The sequence below is a fragment of the Cygnus olor genome, chromosome 1 (assembly GCF_009769625.2).
Source record: "Cygnus olor isolate bCygOlo1 chromosome 1, bCygOlo1.pri.v2, whole genome shotgun sequence".
In the NCBI taxonomy this organism is placed as follows: Eukaryota; Metazoa; Chordata; class Aves; order Anseriformes; family Anatidae; genus Cygnus; species Cygnus olor.
In genome coordinates, this window is record NC_049169.1 from 96,522,636 (window position 1) to 96,539,965 (window position 17,330).

Sequence of the window (17,330 nt, forward strand, 5' to 3'; positions counted from 1 at the left end):
CCAGAGGAGCAGATTAGCTCTGAATTCACATTGTATCCATTTGTGAAGAGTACCCTATAAATTATTTACCTAACTCTCAAAAATATTAGATCAAGACGACTCTAAGTATGTCTAATTATAAGGCAAGAATAACACTAAGTAGAAAGGCTAGCTGTATTTACAAGTGCATAGGAGTGATAAACTGCTTTTAATTGTTACTATACATACCCTATGATGCTACAACTTCTTTGCTACAGGCTTACAGCTAGGCTCTTATTGGTGACATTTCTCTGAAATACTTTTTGTATGGCAAGAACACAGAGAAACCTCAGCCACAGCTTTGTCCTTCAAGAGACAAAACAATATACAGACCCAAAACAGAACAAAATTTAGTCACTGTCCCCAAATATGTAAGGTTATCATAGCCATAATGAAACAAAATGAATTTGACTGCATACTGGTAAATGGCTTTAAACTTCATAAAGACTCTAACAATCTCTCCCAAGTTGCTGGCTCTGATTCACTACTGGTTTAAGTAGAATAACACAGTGATGAATCAGCTATGCTGCAATTTTCACTCCATTTTTTGCTATGTTAGTACATTGTTACTTCATTACTATTGAACCGCTATATTTTTTCTGGGCTTTGCAACCAGCGTTCTGTTAACCCATGGTGAGCCTGCAGCCAGAGCTAACAGAGCTAATACTGAGCCGTGTGGCAGTAGCATCCCAGTTCTTAGCTGGAGATGAATGGAGACTGAACACAGTGCCATATTAACAGATCCATTGACCTTATTTCATGGTGAAGACATCCAGCTGAGAGAAAACAGAATGATAACAATTAATACCTAAGTCAATTAGGAGAAAGAAAATGTGACAACATTAAATTGATACAGGAGAAAAAGAACCAGACAAAAGCAAATCCACAGAGGGGACACTATGAAGTGCAGTGTGGACAACCTTACCCATCATTGCATAGAGCATTGTCCAGTTTACATGGCCAGTGGGTAGCTTGGTTTAAATACGCCTTGGTCCCTTGGGCTTCCTTTCCAGCCTTTGGTGTTAGAAGAGTCGTTGGGCTCTTGCTGGAGTCAAGCTACTGAGTGGAACAGATCTAGTCTGGTTAAACATGGCCAGTCTTCTGTTATCAAATTAACAAACAAAGATGCAACTCGGGGCAGCCACAGTTCACTCAGTGACTCATCTGTAATCATTTTCTGAAAGCTTATATCTCTGTCAGGTATTGATGAAGCTAGATAGGATGGTCAGGAACAGACAGGTGTAGAAACAAGTCTCATTAGGAACATGGGATATGGCAGAAATCACTAAGAAAACATTAAGAGTTTAAAGATATAAATAAAATACTCAAGGCATCTCATTCATATGTTCCATGCCTGCATTAAAAGTGCTGGAATCAGGCTCTGGAAGGCAGAGCCCATAAGTTATGCAAAATTGCCCTGTCTCTTGCCTCTTGAGTTAATTCAAATACAAGTTCCCCTGCTTTGTCTTCCCTTTGCCTAGAACTTCTCTCCCTACATTGCTCATCGTATCTTTTTGAGCAAGCTCTCCTTATGCTTCTTTTTAATGTGAAATAAAGAAAACCTTCCTTAAACGAACCAGCAGCACAACATCAATGAACCCCACAAATGCACCGTTCCAACCTGTTGGAAGATAGTGGCTGCCCATTACACATGTGAAGACAACCCAGGGCTTTCCAGAACCTCTTTCAGGTCAGGTTCCCTCACAGACCAGTATCTCCCCAGTGCAATGTTTGGGAAAAGGCATCACAAGACTCCTGCTAAGATGTACTTAAGAGATTTTTACAAGGCATGCAAGGGCAAATGTAGAAAATGCACAAGTCCAGTGCCACTGACAGAGTACTTACTCTCCGCCTCATGTTTCTGCAGCACAGTGATTAACAGGGGACACACGTACCATAGCAAAGGAATGTTTCACGGTTGAAAGGTTAATTCTTGATTTGATTTGTTTCAGAAGTATTGGAGATTTGATGGAGGAGGGCGATGGGGTGGAGGATTAAGAGGGCTCCCGATTGAGGAAGAGAATGATTACTGAGATAGGCACTAATGTGCAGAGAGAATCACACGGTTCCTCCTGAAAATGTATCTGCTTGATTTTCTTGTAATGCTTTTCTGTTGCTGCCTCCAACCTGTAATCCTCACAGTCCTAACACATGCAGCTTGCAACTCTATTGCCCCCGTTCTCCTTCCCACACACGCTTCATGGGCCACAAGACAGTGGGGCTGGATTTGATTTGGGAAGATGGGAAAGAGAGAGAAACGGAGGAGGGGGTAGGAGAGCGAGGGAGAGCAGCTGAAACCAAAATCCTCAAGTTGAATCTCTCGTGCTGAATGTTAACTTACAGAAAAGTAACCCAACAACCTTGAAATAGAGCAAAGCCCAATTTAAATTCATTACATTTAAATTAAATTTAAAGCCCATGTAAATGATTGACTTAGTTAAGAATATTGTCATGTGGAAGAGAAAAAGTGCAGCAGTGACATGCCAGGCGGCTTTGGCTAATTTTACAATTCACAGCAAAATCTTTATACTCTGATTTTGATTTTAAATAAAAATATGCACATAGCTTATTAGCACCAATATTATAGCCGGTTATTAATGCTTCTTCCCAAGGAATTACTGAATGCCTTGCAAAATCCACAAACAAGCAAACAACTTCCATTTACTGAAACACTGCTAATTTGCAGGGGTAGGAAGGACAGGGATCTCCACAGGGGGGTACAGAGTCGAAGGAAAAAAGAAAAAAAAGAACATAGCAAGAATAAATGCAATTATTCCTAACTGGAATTCTGCCTCTTTCCCCAGACTAATACTCTGAAGTGGGTAAAAATGCTCCAGGATCTTTAACTACCGTGACCTTAATTCCAATGCGAAAGAACATTTTACTTTTATTCAACTGAGAGAATAATTACTGTATTTTTAAATCTTTTTTTTAATAGTTAATCTACTGACAGTTACGACCGACACCAGTGGGCACCAGGTCATAGTCTGAAGAACTTGCAACTCACTGCAACTTTATAAAAGTAGGCAATTTTAAAGAATATTAATAATAACATTAATAAATTCATTCAAAACACGCTCTGTGCCTATCTATCCCCTCCCTGCTACCTCACACAATGATTTTATTGGGTTGGTTTTGGTCTACTGCACCAAAATTGCTTTTGTTTATTTTTTATGGGAAAAATGGCTGTATACAGACATTTATAATCCTTAATGTATTTCCAGCATGCTTGCTAAAATTTAAAAATAACAAAATTATGACACCGTGGAGCCGAACTTTTAATCTGTTAATAATATAATATGTGGTCAAAATAGGCTGGTAAAGCAGAGACTGAATAGTCTTAAAATAAGATTTTTCAGGTCAAATACCTCACTCTCATTCTAGTAGTCTTGACTTACAAAGATAACTTATTTTCCCATGTGAAGTGCAGGGGATGATCACCACAGCTGAGCAAGGAGTCCCACAGTAACTCTGACCCCAGTTTGATAAATAGGAGATGGCCCCAGTGAAGTGCCTTGAAGAACTACTCTAGGATAAAAGTAGAAACAGCTAGGGATGAGAAAATAAAGGTGTTTGGAGGGGAATGGGTTAATACGGAGAAAGAAAAGCAACTGCTGCTGCTGGGAGCTATACTTTCCTTTTTTTTTTCCCCCAGCAGCCACTCCAAAAGTGTTATTACCTGTGTACGGCTTTGTTGCTTTTATTGTCATTGTTTTTTCCAAGATGAACAGGAGTTGGGTGTACCTTGTAAATAGAACAGAATAAGAGAGAACTGTACATGCCTCCCCTTAAATGCCAAAAGAAGAGACATGCTTTATAAATACAATTGTTTTGCTTCATTTCATCTTCTTATTGGTGCTGGTTCCACGCAAGTAGGACTTCAAGAGTTGGTCAATTTAGTGCAAGAGGAATGAATGACGCAGGAGCTCATGAGCTCTGAATCTAATATAAGCTGTGCTGCTGGGAATCAGGGGTAACACACTGAAAGCAAAGGACAGGCTTCTGCATGAAAACAGCGTGAAATCAGAAGGGGCCCCTCTAAGTCTCAGTGTCACTTACTGCTGTCACAAGAAGCCAATCCACCCCTGAAGCTGCAAATGCTCCCAAGCAGTATTAAATAACCAGGAAGAGCAAAATCATTTACTTGTAAATCACATGCCCTTTTCAGGTAATACAGTGTCCATTTTTCCTTTCCTTCTCTTTCTTTACTTTTTCTCTTTCTTCCCCCCCCCCCCATAGCATATAGTCTATCAGCAGGTTAACAAAAACAAGAAATATGAGACACTCTATTATTAAATTACTGGACTCCTGCTCTTGCCCTGCAGAGAGCACTGCTTCTACTCACAGATGAAACCTCATTGTACTGAAGATGAGAGATGCATCAATGGCTGCTACAGGACAAGAGCCTAAACCAAGGCAGCCATCCTTCCTTGCCCACCAAGTGGCATTCAGAAGTCCCAGCACCACAGCCGTGCATCCTCTGCCTTGGGAAGCTGGTACACGAAAGGGCTCCAGGAGGAGCCTGCACACAGGGAACACTTTGCCTCCCCGGAGTCTCCATAGCTGCAGCATGGGATGGGGCTGGAGGTGCAGCTGGTTTCCAGCACGACCCAGCAGTGGCACAGTAACTGCTGCTGAGGTGCTTCCTCCTGCAGCTGGAGGATCACAGATATGGATCATCCAGACCTCTTCACCAGGAGAACGCTGCTGCTGGCCCAATGGGACAGCCTTGGCCTGGATGTTGGACTTGAAGCATATGCAAGTAGGTTGTTCACCAAGAACAGGTTCAGGCAAGCAAAGATCTCAGATTTCCTCTCCATGCTTCCTCTGGCTCACCCCTGAGGTGCTTTCTCCCACATGAGGCCTCGGGGCTGAGGTGCAGCGCAGAACCCCTTTGAAGACAGCAGTGTCCTACCACTGGAATAATTGCTCTCAGAAGTAATCAAACGTCTCACAGAAAGGGGTCTTGAAAGCTAGGCACACCAATTTAAAGATTTAGCTAGAAGATTTTGACAAAGCCCCTTTAAATGGAGCAGATATTTGTCTCAGTGAATGGAAAAATACAGTACGAATTAAGTCTGCAGAATGAGAACATTGGAGGAAGCGACCTGCATTGACTGGTAGCCGATACTGCACCCCTCATGATGTGTAACTAATAACAGCACGCCAGACATTCAGCTTGCGCATTAAATATTAATAACATTTTTCTTCTGACTCATCGTTAAGCCAGAGCCTTGCTGCACAGCACAAACTGATTTACAGACCGTCAGTGGCAGGCTCCCAAGCTGCCCACCTCGCTCAGCTCGACACCTGCTAGCCAGGGGCTTGCTGAGGGACCAGCAAAGCAGCTAGGTCAGAAACGGGGGGGTTCAAGAGGAGAAAAACAACAACCCGGCTGGGCAGACGGACAACCAACCAGTCCTGCCAACGGATAGACCGCAGACAATGCACAGCACACAAAATGAATCCAATCCCTCTGCAGGGAGCCAGAGCTCCAGCCTGGCTGCGTAGCTCTGAGGGTGCTGCTGATGCAGCTGTGAGCCGGGCCTCCCTCCCTCCCCGTCTGCTTCTTGGGTAAATGTCACGGCCGCTGCAACCCTTCTGGGACAGCCACCCACAGGCAAGACAGCCAGCACACACCAGAGGAAGAGTGTGACCGGTGCTATTTAGACAATGAGAAATAGGACTTACTGTTCTCTCTAAAGAAAATGGTAGTCTCAGCCATGTTGATGCTAAAAGAGAGCCTGGCCTCTCCGTTATACCTCTCCTCTTCTCAGGCAAGGTGGTTTCCACTTCAGAAGCTTACACTGCCTGCAGCCAGAAAGAAGTGCTTGCCTGAATCCACGAGGAGCATTTCGTAGGGAGATTCAGGCAAGCCATTTCTGAAAGATGGGACTCAGCAAAACACATAGATGCTGTACAACATTTGGAAAACGCTTTCAGTGATTCTTAGCAACGCCCTATCACAAAAGCAGCTTGTCTTAGAAGCTTCAAATCTAGTTTCTTTGAAAGAGACTGCTGAATTCCAGCAGTACAGGACTGATTTTGAAAAGGCAAAAAGACAACTCGAGCAGTGAGTCAATGATGAGTTAGAAACATCAGAAGAGGGTGTCAGGTTTTTAAAGGAAGTGTCAAACAACTCCCAGACAACTGTGCTTTCATTTAAAAAGACTAAATAAATAAAAAGTAGTAGCTCTAACTGTTTTTCCCTGTGAAGTTTTCAAAACATAGGTAGATCAGTAGAATTGTTTTTCCACACAGTGAATTTTTTCAGAGAAAGAGATGAGGTTTATTTCATTCTGGGGCCTTTGAAGGGTGAGGGAAGAGAGGTATGTGCGGAAATCCTGGACCAACCCTTCACACTTCCCTCATGTTAGCTAGGATTACTCTGCTCTCACCAGCTGGCATGCAGAGATCCCAGTAGTACATCTCAGTCAATGCTGTGTTGGGGTGAGCATTCAAAAGGTCAGTCCTATTCACCTGCTCAGGTGATCTTTAACAAATCCAGCTTTCTGGATGTATAAATCAGAAGGATTAAGCTACAGAGGCCTCCTTCCTCACCCCTTGGCACTCCTCCTGCCACAGAGTGAACCAGATGCGTATATACATGTTTGTGTACACATATGAACTTGCAAGTATGCATATGCATGCAGATGTGAACATTTAGGATTACTCCCATTCAGTTCATTCTTTCTTTCTCCAAGTCACAGAGGACAGCTGCACATATTTGCATCCTTTATCATTTTCCACAGACCAAATTTCCTTCAAAACTTAGCGCCCTGTTCAGCTGCACATAGCAACTATGTCACTGGAAGAGACTCTCCTTCCCTCCCTCCCTCCCTCCCTCCCCTCTTTTAATATGTAAAAGATTCATTAATACATTCCACATAAAGATTCCTACCTACAATAATATTGCTGCTCTGCTCGGCAAAGATCGACGTTTACAGGGGAGAGGTACCACATTACCAAAGGTTTATTACTCTTATGAAATCTGCTCCAGAACATTAGAAAGGTATAGACAATTAGCAATTTTCAAGATCAAGTGCTTTTTTGTGATTCACCATCTTTGTTCCTTTTTTATTATTATTGTTATTATCACCTTTATTTGCCAATTTGCAGAACTATGAATGGGTGTCACTGTCACACAGGAATTTGCCAGGTTTTCTCACATTTCTCTCGTGCATTGCCCTTTATTGCTCAATTGTTTTGATGCGCAGCAGTGAGACAGCTCTCTAAAAAGTGGTACTTTTTTAATTGCTGTCTGCTCAGGAGCAGGTGATAGGTCCTGTACCTGTAGGCACAATGGCTGAATCAAAGCCTGCCAGCTGCCCTGTCCCAGCCCGTTATTCCCTATCAAAGCATCGTGTGTTTATATAAAAGCACTGCAGAGGTTTAGATCATTACCCAGAAACAGTTGTCAATAAACAGCATTAGAAACAAATCAAAGCACCAATACAAGACATTTGTTTCCAGATGCGGACTGTGTGCCAATTAAAATACTAGAAGATCTATGTAAGAAGAGATCACTTGATCATTCAAAGTGTATGAGAAAGAAAATCAGGACAGAAGAGAAAAAAGGATTGTCAAGGGAAACCTGATCTCTGCATGCGATTGCTGTTCAGAAGAACCAATTTGTGTTGATGAGTTGGACATTTAAGGGCTGATAGCATGTTGTGCTGTCTGTTATGACACTGGTGACTATGGGATTTCTTCAGCAGCAACTTTACTCACTAAGATCCAAGTAGCAGATAATGAACTGCACAGATAGGTAGCATTTCTCTGTGTCAGCAGCGGAGGCAGCAAGTTGTCAGCTGAGTTTTCTCTGTTCCCAAGGCTGAAGGCTCAGAGGGGACTGAGCTGGTCGGTTCCTTCAGGAGCCTTCCTGAGACTACATGTTCTTTTGGCAGATACTGGGGCTCAAAGAGCATCCAAGACCTCAGGGGCTTTCTTTTCTCAGAGAATTTGGCCTGCTAAGGCATGGTGACTGACAGTCTAGCACTAACTGCTCCCCAGGAAGCTAGGAGAGCCTGTCTCTCCTTCCCAACACTACACAGTGTTTGAGGAGCACATAGCTCCCACCACCTCCACAAGACGTCCTTGCTCCATCCTGGTAAAAAGTGCCAGGCTTTGAGCTCCCAGGCCCCATCACAACTGCTTATTTCATGCATGCCTTAAAAAAAAAATCTCATCGGTGAGATGAAGGTGCTGTATCTTCCCACAGATGCCTTTATTTATTTATTTTTTGGTCATTATTCTCCTTCCCCCTCATCACCATTTTCTTGGATTTTGTTTATTTCCACAGAGTTTGCTTACCTCTAATGGCTAAGCCAGAGGGAAGAACACATAATCTTGCTAAATCATTTCAATCTATCTACCTGCCTTCTACCCTTATAGTGTACAGCTAGCATTTCAAATCACACAAAGGCTGGAAAAGTGTAACCAATAATGCCAATTTCCGGGGAAGAAAGCTTCAAGAAACAAAGCCCTCAAACCAGCACATCAGGATGAGAAAATTGAGCCATCTAATTGCCTACGCTGAATAAACTGTGAAGCAGCACTGGTGGTGATAATTTCTGAAAGATTTAAAATATTAGTAATACAGATAAGGGATTAACATAATACTGTAGGTGACTAATCTTGACTGCGCCTTTTTAACAAGTGTTGCTACCACCATCATAAAGGAAATTAGCACTGATAATTAGATCAAATCCTTTATGTCAGTAATCCCACTTGAAGATGTTTTCAAAAGGTTGGAGGTTTAAGGCAATTTCCTGTATGTGTCCAAGACTCATTAATTAATATTGATATTTAACATGTTCCAGACTTCCATTTCTTGGTAATACTCAAAGCTGTGACAATAGTTTAGGCACATCAGAAAATAATTGCCCATTCAGCACCAAAAACTATCATGCAACAAATTGGAGGACTTTAAAATTGTCCTATATTTCCAGGAACTGAGGTTCTCTGCATCTGAGCAACTCAATATTAGGTTGTTTTTTTTAATCCCATGGAAATGCCCTGCATTTGAAGTAAAATCAGTCTCACGATATGCCAGTGTTCTCCTCAATGACTGGTACTGCTTGTGTCAGGATTTTATCACAACTTGCTGCATTATCATTTTTTTTTCCTTAATGACCCTTCTTATATGTTCCTGAACATAAATACAGTGTCACTGTTTCCTTTTAATCATTTTAAACACCTTCATGCTAGAGAAAGGGTGAAAAAGAATGCTCCAGATTCCCAATACCAAAATAATCAAGTAAAAGTATATGACTTAAGACCTTCATAACTATTAGTCAATTATATGGTTCTGGGAGCCTAAACAAACCAGTTCTGGTCCCGGTTGGCACTACTGTGCAATACCTCCTTCCCAGGAGAAGTGGCAGCAGAAGATTGTCGGATGTTTGCTGGTAGCAATCAGCCCTGCCAGATTTAGAAACGTCTACAAACCACTTTAAGCACTTGAGCTCCAGTGCCTACATATGCCTCCGCAGCATTCCTCTAACAGGCGCCCACCAAGAATAATGCAAAAGGAATCAGAATATGCAAGAGACAGTGCACCTGTGTAAGATGACCTGATGTTTGGAAGAGCTTTGCACAGCCTACCTCCCACTGTGTTAACAGCCTTTCATGTTTTTGTACCTAGCGGCTGAAGATCCATGCACAATCTCTCCCGCCGCTGTACCTTTAGCTCCTTATTTTTGGGCACCTCAGCAAGGCTAATCTAAACCGTAGAAATCAAAGAGGAGGAATTATTGTTTGGTTAAGGTTAAATCCCAGTCCATCTACCTCAAACCTCCTGCTGAGGCACTGTACGAACTCAGATGAGGAAAATACTTCAAGGTGCTTAGAAAGAAACCATACCACAAAGAGTACCTTTGAGAGCTGAGGTTTGCTGATTGTTCACCAGTCTTATAAAAACAGGAATGGCCACTTACCTAAAAAGAAAGAGAAAGAAATGTCAATGGTTATTCATTTTTAAAAAGAAAACTATACTTTGTACAAAATGGGAAAGAATAAACTGATTGTAGTGCACCATCAGACTGGGTGTGGGATGCCCAGGACTGCACGAGCAGGGAAGCAGCCTGCAACTGCGATGGCAGAACTGCAGGATGAAGACAGGACTGAAACAGAGAAGGATATGACAGGAAATGATTAAGATACATTTGTAAACCAGCAGCAGAACACGTGGATGCTTTTCTCGCCACAAACGATGTCCCGAATAAAGACAGCAGTCACGTTCTCTGAGGTTTCCTTCCCATTTTCTGCCCTTCTCCTATTTCAGTTGTCAGTCAGCACAGACAATTCTCTCCCAATGTGCAAGTCGAATGTGTCCCTTACTGCAGACTGAAGGACTCATCCTCTACACTGAACGGTGAGTTCAGTGAGACATTTTCTGAATCCTCCCATGATATTCTCCTCCATCCCCCTCTCCACCAAGAAAAATGAACGAAAAAGATCTGAGCAACTTGCAAATGAATTCCTTTCTGTGCAACATGTGTGTACAGTCCCATTAGCAGCAACACAGCAGGCCATCGATTGGGGAGGGGAAAATGGCTTTGTTTATGGTAATGGATTTTGAGACTCCTGGTGATAATTTATTTAACAGGAATTTTTGCAGAGCTGGCTATTACACTGATGGAAACCCTCAGAATGGGCTGATTTGAAAAGGGGTGGGGTGAAAACAAGTGGCATTGCTTATTTTTTGAAAAATATTGTTATTAAATAATTTGAAACACATTGATAAAATGTGTCTGAGAGCTATGCTGCTGTAATTTATAATACAAATTACATTGCTATTGACAAATGGCAATTTAATCCAGCGATTAACTTCAACAATGTGAATTCCTCTGTTGCTTTTCTTTTTTCTTTTTTTTTTTTTTTTTAATAAGACATAGTATATAGCGCACAAAGCAGGACACGTGCTGGGACCACCAGATGCTGTGCTGTTGCTGGACTCAGACTTATTTTCTGCCTCATCCCCCCAGAGGATACACAACCGGGAGTAACCTAACCAACTCCCTTATCATCTTTAAGTATGGATCAACCCTGGGAAGTATCTACGGGGATATTCATTCTGCGTAAATACTTGGTTTCAAGCTGAGCAGTCTCTTTTACATACAGAACTCAACCTGTCTAGTCCTATCCCAAGAAAATCACCACTAGGAAAAAAAGAAGAAAAAAACAAAACCACAACTTGAAATTAATTCCTAGATGACCTAGATGATTTAAAGTAAATTAAAAAATAATAATAATAATAAAGGTCATAGTCTTGTCCCTGATATATCCTGAGAAACAAACACTTGGTCTGAAGGATCAAGCCACCCATTTTGCTGTCTATCCTTTTGCAGATATGTCTTGAGGCAGATGCACCCATCAACCTAGAGATGCCAAGCCCTGTACAATAACACTGCAGAGCTACCAGATGTAATGGGATAGTGGGAAATCAGATCATCCTACATTTAAACTGATTTCTATCACTGATACTCTTTGCAGTACTGAAGTAGCATTAAATGCAATAATGTGCTATTGCATGGTCACTTAATTCTCGAAGTAAATTCAATATTTGCTGGCATCCTCTATCCAGAGATACAAAGCGTACACATGTATTGGAGCTGTTAGTTAGAATTACCTTTGCGATGCCTCCTAGGGAAAACCTGAACAGCTTAGGTATCTGTCTGGGAAGAAAGGGTTGTCATTCTCACCTTGTACAAAACTGTTTACAAACCTTCTTTTCCTCTTGCTGTGCATTACTATTTTGGTCCTGTTGCTGTCTTAGGCATACATGGGTTTTAATACAAGAAAGAAAAAAGAGACCTATTCCCATTGTTTTAAACATTTTCAGAGAGGGAACTGCAGAAGACCAATGGAAACATATTCAATGCTGTCCTTGTGACACTACCTGCATGTAGTGGGGAACATTGATAACGTTCTTCTGATGCGTCAACTGCAAGAAGTATTTGCTGGTGGAGCTGTTCCCCAAATCCGCTATATTTTGAAAGTTCCTAGTGAGGCTCTATATAAGTTCATCCTTTATGACAAAATTTTATTTTGGAGCCTCCTCTTGTTGAAGGAAGTCAGGGCAGAGAAATATGAACATGAAAGATACTCAATACATGAATTTGGTTTTGAGCCTCTAGATGGGCTTTGCAACAGGATAATCATGAAAGGAGGTTGTATGATAGATGTATACAAGAATATACTACATGATACAAGGATAGATGTATCCAAACTGCAGATCTGGGTGGATGAACACCTGGGAGCTAGGTTCAACTCCTGTATCAGATCCTGTTGTAACCTCATCTAAGTCACAACTACTTTGTTCTCCACACTGTGAAATGATACTCATCAGGATAATTCCACCCCTTGTTAATTCTGTTAAAGTGTTTAGAAAGAAAAAAAAGGTGTTCTTTGTAGCATGCAGGAAGACTGCTTGCCAAAACTGCACTGCTGGAGCAAGACATGGTATGCCCATGATGAAATCTGCTTTCTGACTGCAAGTAAGGATACAAACTTCAGCTGTGCATCTTCTGAGAACGCCCTCCCCAACCTCTCCTACAGAAGCTGTTCCACTTCAGATAAATATTCCTTGGCCAGAAAGAGCCTGAGTGTTACACTGCTGTAATTAAGGCTTCCAGTACTGTTTTCAAGGAAACAAACAGGATTTTTGCATCTCCAGTTACTCTCACCACTCCTGCAATGAAACAGTTTCCTTAATTGAATTTGAGCTTGCAAACACCTGCAGGGTAGGCAATATGAATGATGCTGCATCTTGCAGCATTTACACTTCTTGTCAGAAATACTTCCTCCAACTCTTGTTCTAACAACGTCTGTGGAAGAAACTTGACTGGGTTTATTGCATCTTTACAGAAACACCAGTGACTGAGCATGAGTGTAACTGAGAGGCAGTGACAGAGACTGGACCCCAACACCCCACTTCTGCCAGGGCCAGGCTTTCCTTAAGGTTTCCTCTCAGCAGGCTGACCTATCCTTTTCCTTTCTTAGCTTGAGAATCTTGATGAGAAGAGCGCCCGCGGTGGGATGGCTGTAAATGTAATGCAATCAGAAGATAATGACTTCAGAAGGAGAGGGGAGGGAGGGGATAATCAGCAGAGGCAGATAAACTCCCAAGATAAAAAAAAAGAAAAAAAAAGACACTGCTTTCATGCAGATGTCCCTAGTAATGAAGAATGAGGGAAGAGGAATACTGAAGAAGAGGTGAAATGGAAGCAGATTTGTTTCTAAATAGCACTATTTCAGAGTTTTCCATGGGGTGTAAGTAGCTTCTTAAACTAAGAGTGCCTGGAAATACCCCAGACAAATTCAAACCTCCCATCCATCTCCCTCTCTTACACACGTATCCCTATCCATACCACAATTTAGAGTTAGCTTTGGTGGGAATTGAGGAAGGAAATATAAAATATGCAGGGAACATCCCTGTCTCCCTTCAGGCTCAGGTTGAGCTCAGTGTCTATGAAAATATTATGCAAATGTGACAGTGTTTTCTTTGGGCAAGCCATTTAACTGGTGCTTTCAACACCTCAGAAGCCTGGAGACAAAGGGTGTTGGTAATGATAAATGCAATTTATTTACAATTGGCATAAAAGGGAAGGTGTAGGCGGCTGCTATTACAGGTGATCTCCCCTGCTCTCCCCACCTGCTCAGTCACAGACTTCAGCCTTCTCTCACGATGCCTGCCTGCTTCCCAGGGCGAGGGGCTTCAAGGGATCATTCTGCTCAGAGTTCTCTCTCTCCCTGCTCAGATTCTGCATTTTATATTCAGGTACGCGGCTTCCACAGGCAAGAAGTTTTAACTTCTCAAACCAAAGCAGTAATGTACCTGACCTTGGCAAGCCCGGCCATGAAAACCGACCCGGGGTTCAGACCTGGAAGAATCTGCGTAGATTTTCAACCCCTTTGAGGGGAAGCTAGACACAGATCTAGTACTACTTGCTCTCCTGGACACCCTCCCTTGCTGAATGGTATCAGTGCTTAATGGCAACAGCTCTGAACACTACACGCGCCGCGCGTTGCGGGATGTGAATGAAGCTCCTGAATCTAATAACAGACCGAAACAGACGGCTGGGGTACCACAGGGGGCTGCTGTGCAAGAAGCACAGAACCAAATGTCTTTTAGCACACACTGTTAAAACCCACATTGCGGCTAACATAAAATCAGGGGCATCAGCTTCTCAGATGGTTATATACCTCTCCCCTCATCTCTCCTACGTATCTAAGTGTAGGTGTTACTACCACCAACATCCAAATTCCAGCAAACTGCTGGAAGAGGCTGCTCTGCCCCCCTCCATCCCCTCAGCGGACAGACTGGCTAAGCCCTTCTTCTCTTCTCACGCTAAATGCCTGCCCCGCTAGAGAGTGCTGCCACACGCACGCCAGCAAATTAAGTCGGGAGGGCTGAGGGCATTATGGCCTGCAGCTCTCCATCAAACCTCTCCCCCTGAGATTGCAGCTCCCACAGAAGGGACAACCAAACAGCTCCTGGGTCAGCTGCTGCACTTTACAGCTCGCTCGATTAGCATGAATCAAATTGATGTTGGCTTACTTTACCGGGCTGGCTGTAAAACTGCGCTAGTGAAGGGGCTGCTTCATGAGCCGTTCAGCTGTCCCTGCTGTGGGGTGCTAACATCTGGCAGAAGCTTGAAGCTGAAACCACTTGCACCCCACAAACTTCATTAGCTGCTGAGCGAACGTGGAAAATACGTGGTGCTCCACCCCACAAATAGCTGTTGCACAGGAAGAATAGCTGCTGAGGTGACCTCTATAAAACCACACTTCAAAAGGATGATCAAACATAGGAAAGGTGTAATGAAATAAGTTATCCTTTATTATTATTACCCTCGAGACCCGGTACCCTCTTAAAAAAAAAACTAATCCTTTCTAATTTGTTCTAAGTAAAACCATTACTTATAAGTATGACAACTGTATTACTAATTACATAATAATTTTATGCTGTAGCACTAGCAAAAATGGCTTGAAGTCTAAATTAGGCCTAATAAAGAATTAATTTAATAAATCACTTGGTCTCAAAAAAAATTATTTACTTAAAATTAGAGTTTGCTGAAAAATCTCACATTACTTTTTATTAATGCCACATAAAATAATTGTGTAATTAGAAATTAACTCACAAGGTGACGCGATTTATTTGATAATGATGCATGGCATTTACACAGCACTTAGCAGCCGGAAAGGTCCCCAAATACTCTGTTACAGAAAGCGAGCCCGTGTCCGAGCATTACTCCAGCTTTGCCAGGACTGCAGCCACCTGCTACCATGCCAAGTGCCAGCATGGGGAGAAAATACAGAACATCACTTTTAGGGGCTTGGGGGACACCTTTCTTCCCTTTGACCTTTAGGTGCTTCATGTGTTAAGCCTGTACCGTAAGTTAATTTAACAACCCTGTACGGCACATTTCAGCTCCGTTTCACAGAGACGCACTAAAAAAAAAAACACCTCAGTAAGTTTGGGACAAAATAAGCAGAAGAACCTCATCTTCACATGCATTATAACCAGTGGCTCATATATCACACTAAAGAATAAGGAAATTCACAGTGGACGCAACCTTCCCTGGGACGAAGAACATCTTTAAAAGGAAATGGAACAGCCAGATGACCGAAATCCACCTCGGACAATTAATGCTCCATGGTGAAGAAGGAGCCTTTGGGATTTGCCTGGAAGTACCTGCATCCACGTGGTTGAAGGGGAGCTAGGAAATTAGTTCCTGTGGATCCAGCTGATGAGAACTCATGCTGTGAATGTGCATCCTGCCTAAACCACTTTCATAAGAAAGCAGGAAGAAGGGTGCAAAGTCTTGACAAAAAGAAAAAATAATTAAAATTACTTTGCTCTGAGATGAGCAACGTGGGCAAAGGGGGAGAAGCCAAATGAACTTACAGCTGCAAGCGATTCCACAGTATTTCAGGGTTTTGTGTTTTTTTTTCAACTCATTTCCATTCATTTTTAGAGGCACAGAATGAAAGAAACAAACATATGTCATCAAATAATACCGCTCACAAACTGGAAACAGATTATGCTAGCTAAAATTAGTGCAGATTGAAACTTATTTGCCTATGATCTCCATCAGTAGTTTCTAGAGCGCTGCTTAAACGCAACAGCCTCCCAGCAAGGTGTAAGCTGTAAAAGCCTGAGCCATTGGGACTAGCCTCCCAGCTCCCTTGGCATATTTGTTCCCTCCCTTGCCTGAAGGAACCTAACTCCTCAAATCATATTTCTGAGTGCAGGTATTGCCAATTGTGAATTCAAAATTTGTTGTCAGAGCGCTTTACCTGAAATCTCCCCTTTCCACAAACCTTTCTCATGATAAACGCGCTCACTGGAATAATCACAGGATGTGGATGCCAAGAGAGTGTCAATGCAATCAAGACAAATTGGAGAACGAATTGAGAGAACTACTTGACAGCACTCATCCTGCTTGGATGGAGACTACTTAAACATTCCCTCTGCTTTCCTGCACCGCAGGAGGTCCTTCAGCACCAGCGTGCCCGTGCTCTGCTCCGCGCCGCCAGCAGCACCGGGCCCCCACGCCTCCACCGCCAACGGCGCTGGGCTCAGCTCCCTGGACCAAAACATCTGCTAGCTGGCTGCAGCTGGGGGCTTTTATTGCAGCTGCACAGCAGCCACGACAGAGGGACGCCGTGTGCATTTATCCAACACATTACACGTTTCTGCTGGCACGTCGAGAGCACGGGAGCTCAACTCCCTCTACCTTCTTCCACTTTGCAAGGACATCAAGCATGGGTTGTCTGAGCAGATCAGGCACAGGAAGCCTTTAAGAAAGGCTGAAAATGATAACAAGCGCATTACCTTAAATCAACCTGGGACTGATTTAAGGTGTCATTCCGGGAGGCCTCAGCCTCTGGGATAGAGACTGCTGCCAAAGCGAGAAAAAGGGACTACAAACCCCAAAGTGATTTAAAGTTGAATCGGGATAGTTATGAAAGAAATTGTATAACACAACTACCAGCCCCAGCAAGGGCTTCGAAACAGAGACCGAGGGCATTTCAAGTCTTACATAAGACATCCTCCTCAGGCACCTGACAGATCTTTTGCTCTACTTGTGATATAGCTGGGTCACAACGTTCAGTCCTTTTCTTTAAAGCCTGTTCTTTGTCCACTTTTCTACCACCCTATGTGTCCCCTGTCTAACAACTCCTCTAATATTTCTGGGCAAAGCAGCTGCTATTTATGTTGAAAGCATCATTTTTAAGTGATCTGGATTAAGCTGACCGTTGTACCTGGCATGATGCACAAGACCAATGGCTATCAGAACACT

At 42.8% G+C, this 17,330-nt stretch overlaps 1 protein-coding gene and 1 long non-coding RNA gene across 3 annotated transcripts in view; both read right to left on the reverse strand.

The window, feature by feature from the left end:
* LOC121076669 (limbic system associated membrane protein) overlaps window positions 1-17,330 on the reverse strand; it is a 958,116-nt gene that overhangs the window by 400,687 nt on the left and 540,099 nt on the right. The gene's annotated exons all lie outside the window — the stretch shown is intronic.
* On the reverse strand, window positions 3,703-8,866 carry LOC121076682. The gene is made up of 3 exons (XR_005823659.1): window positions 6,920-8,866; window positions 5,710-5,829; window positions 3,703-3,762 (listed from the first exon to the last, which is right to left on the reverse strand). It is a non-coding gene; the product is annotated as an uncharacterized LOC121076682 (long non-coding RNA).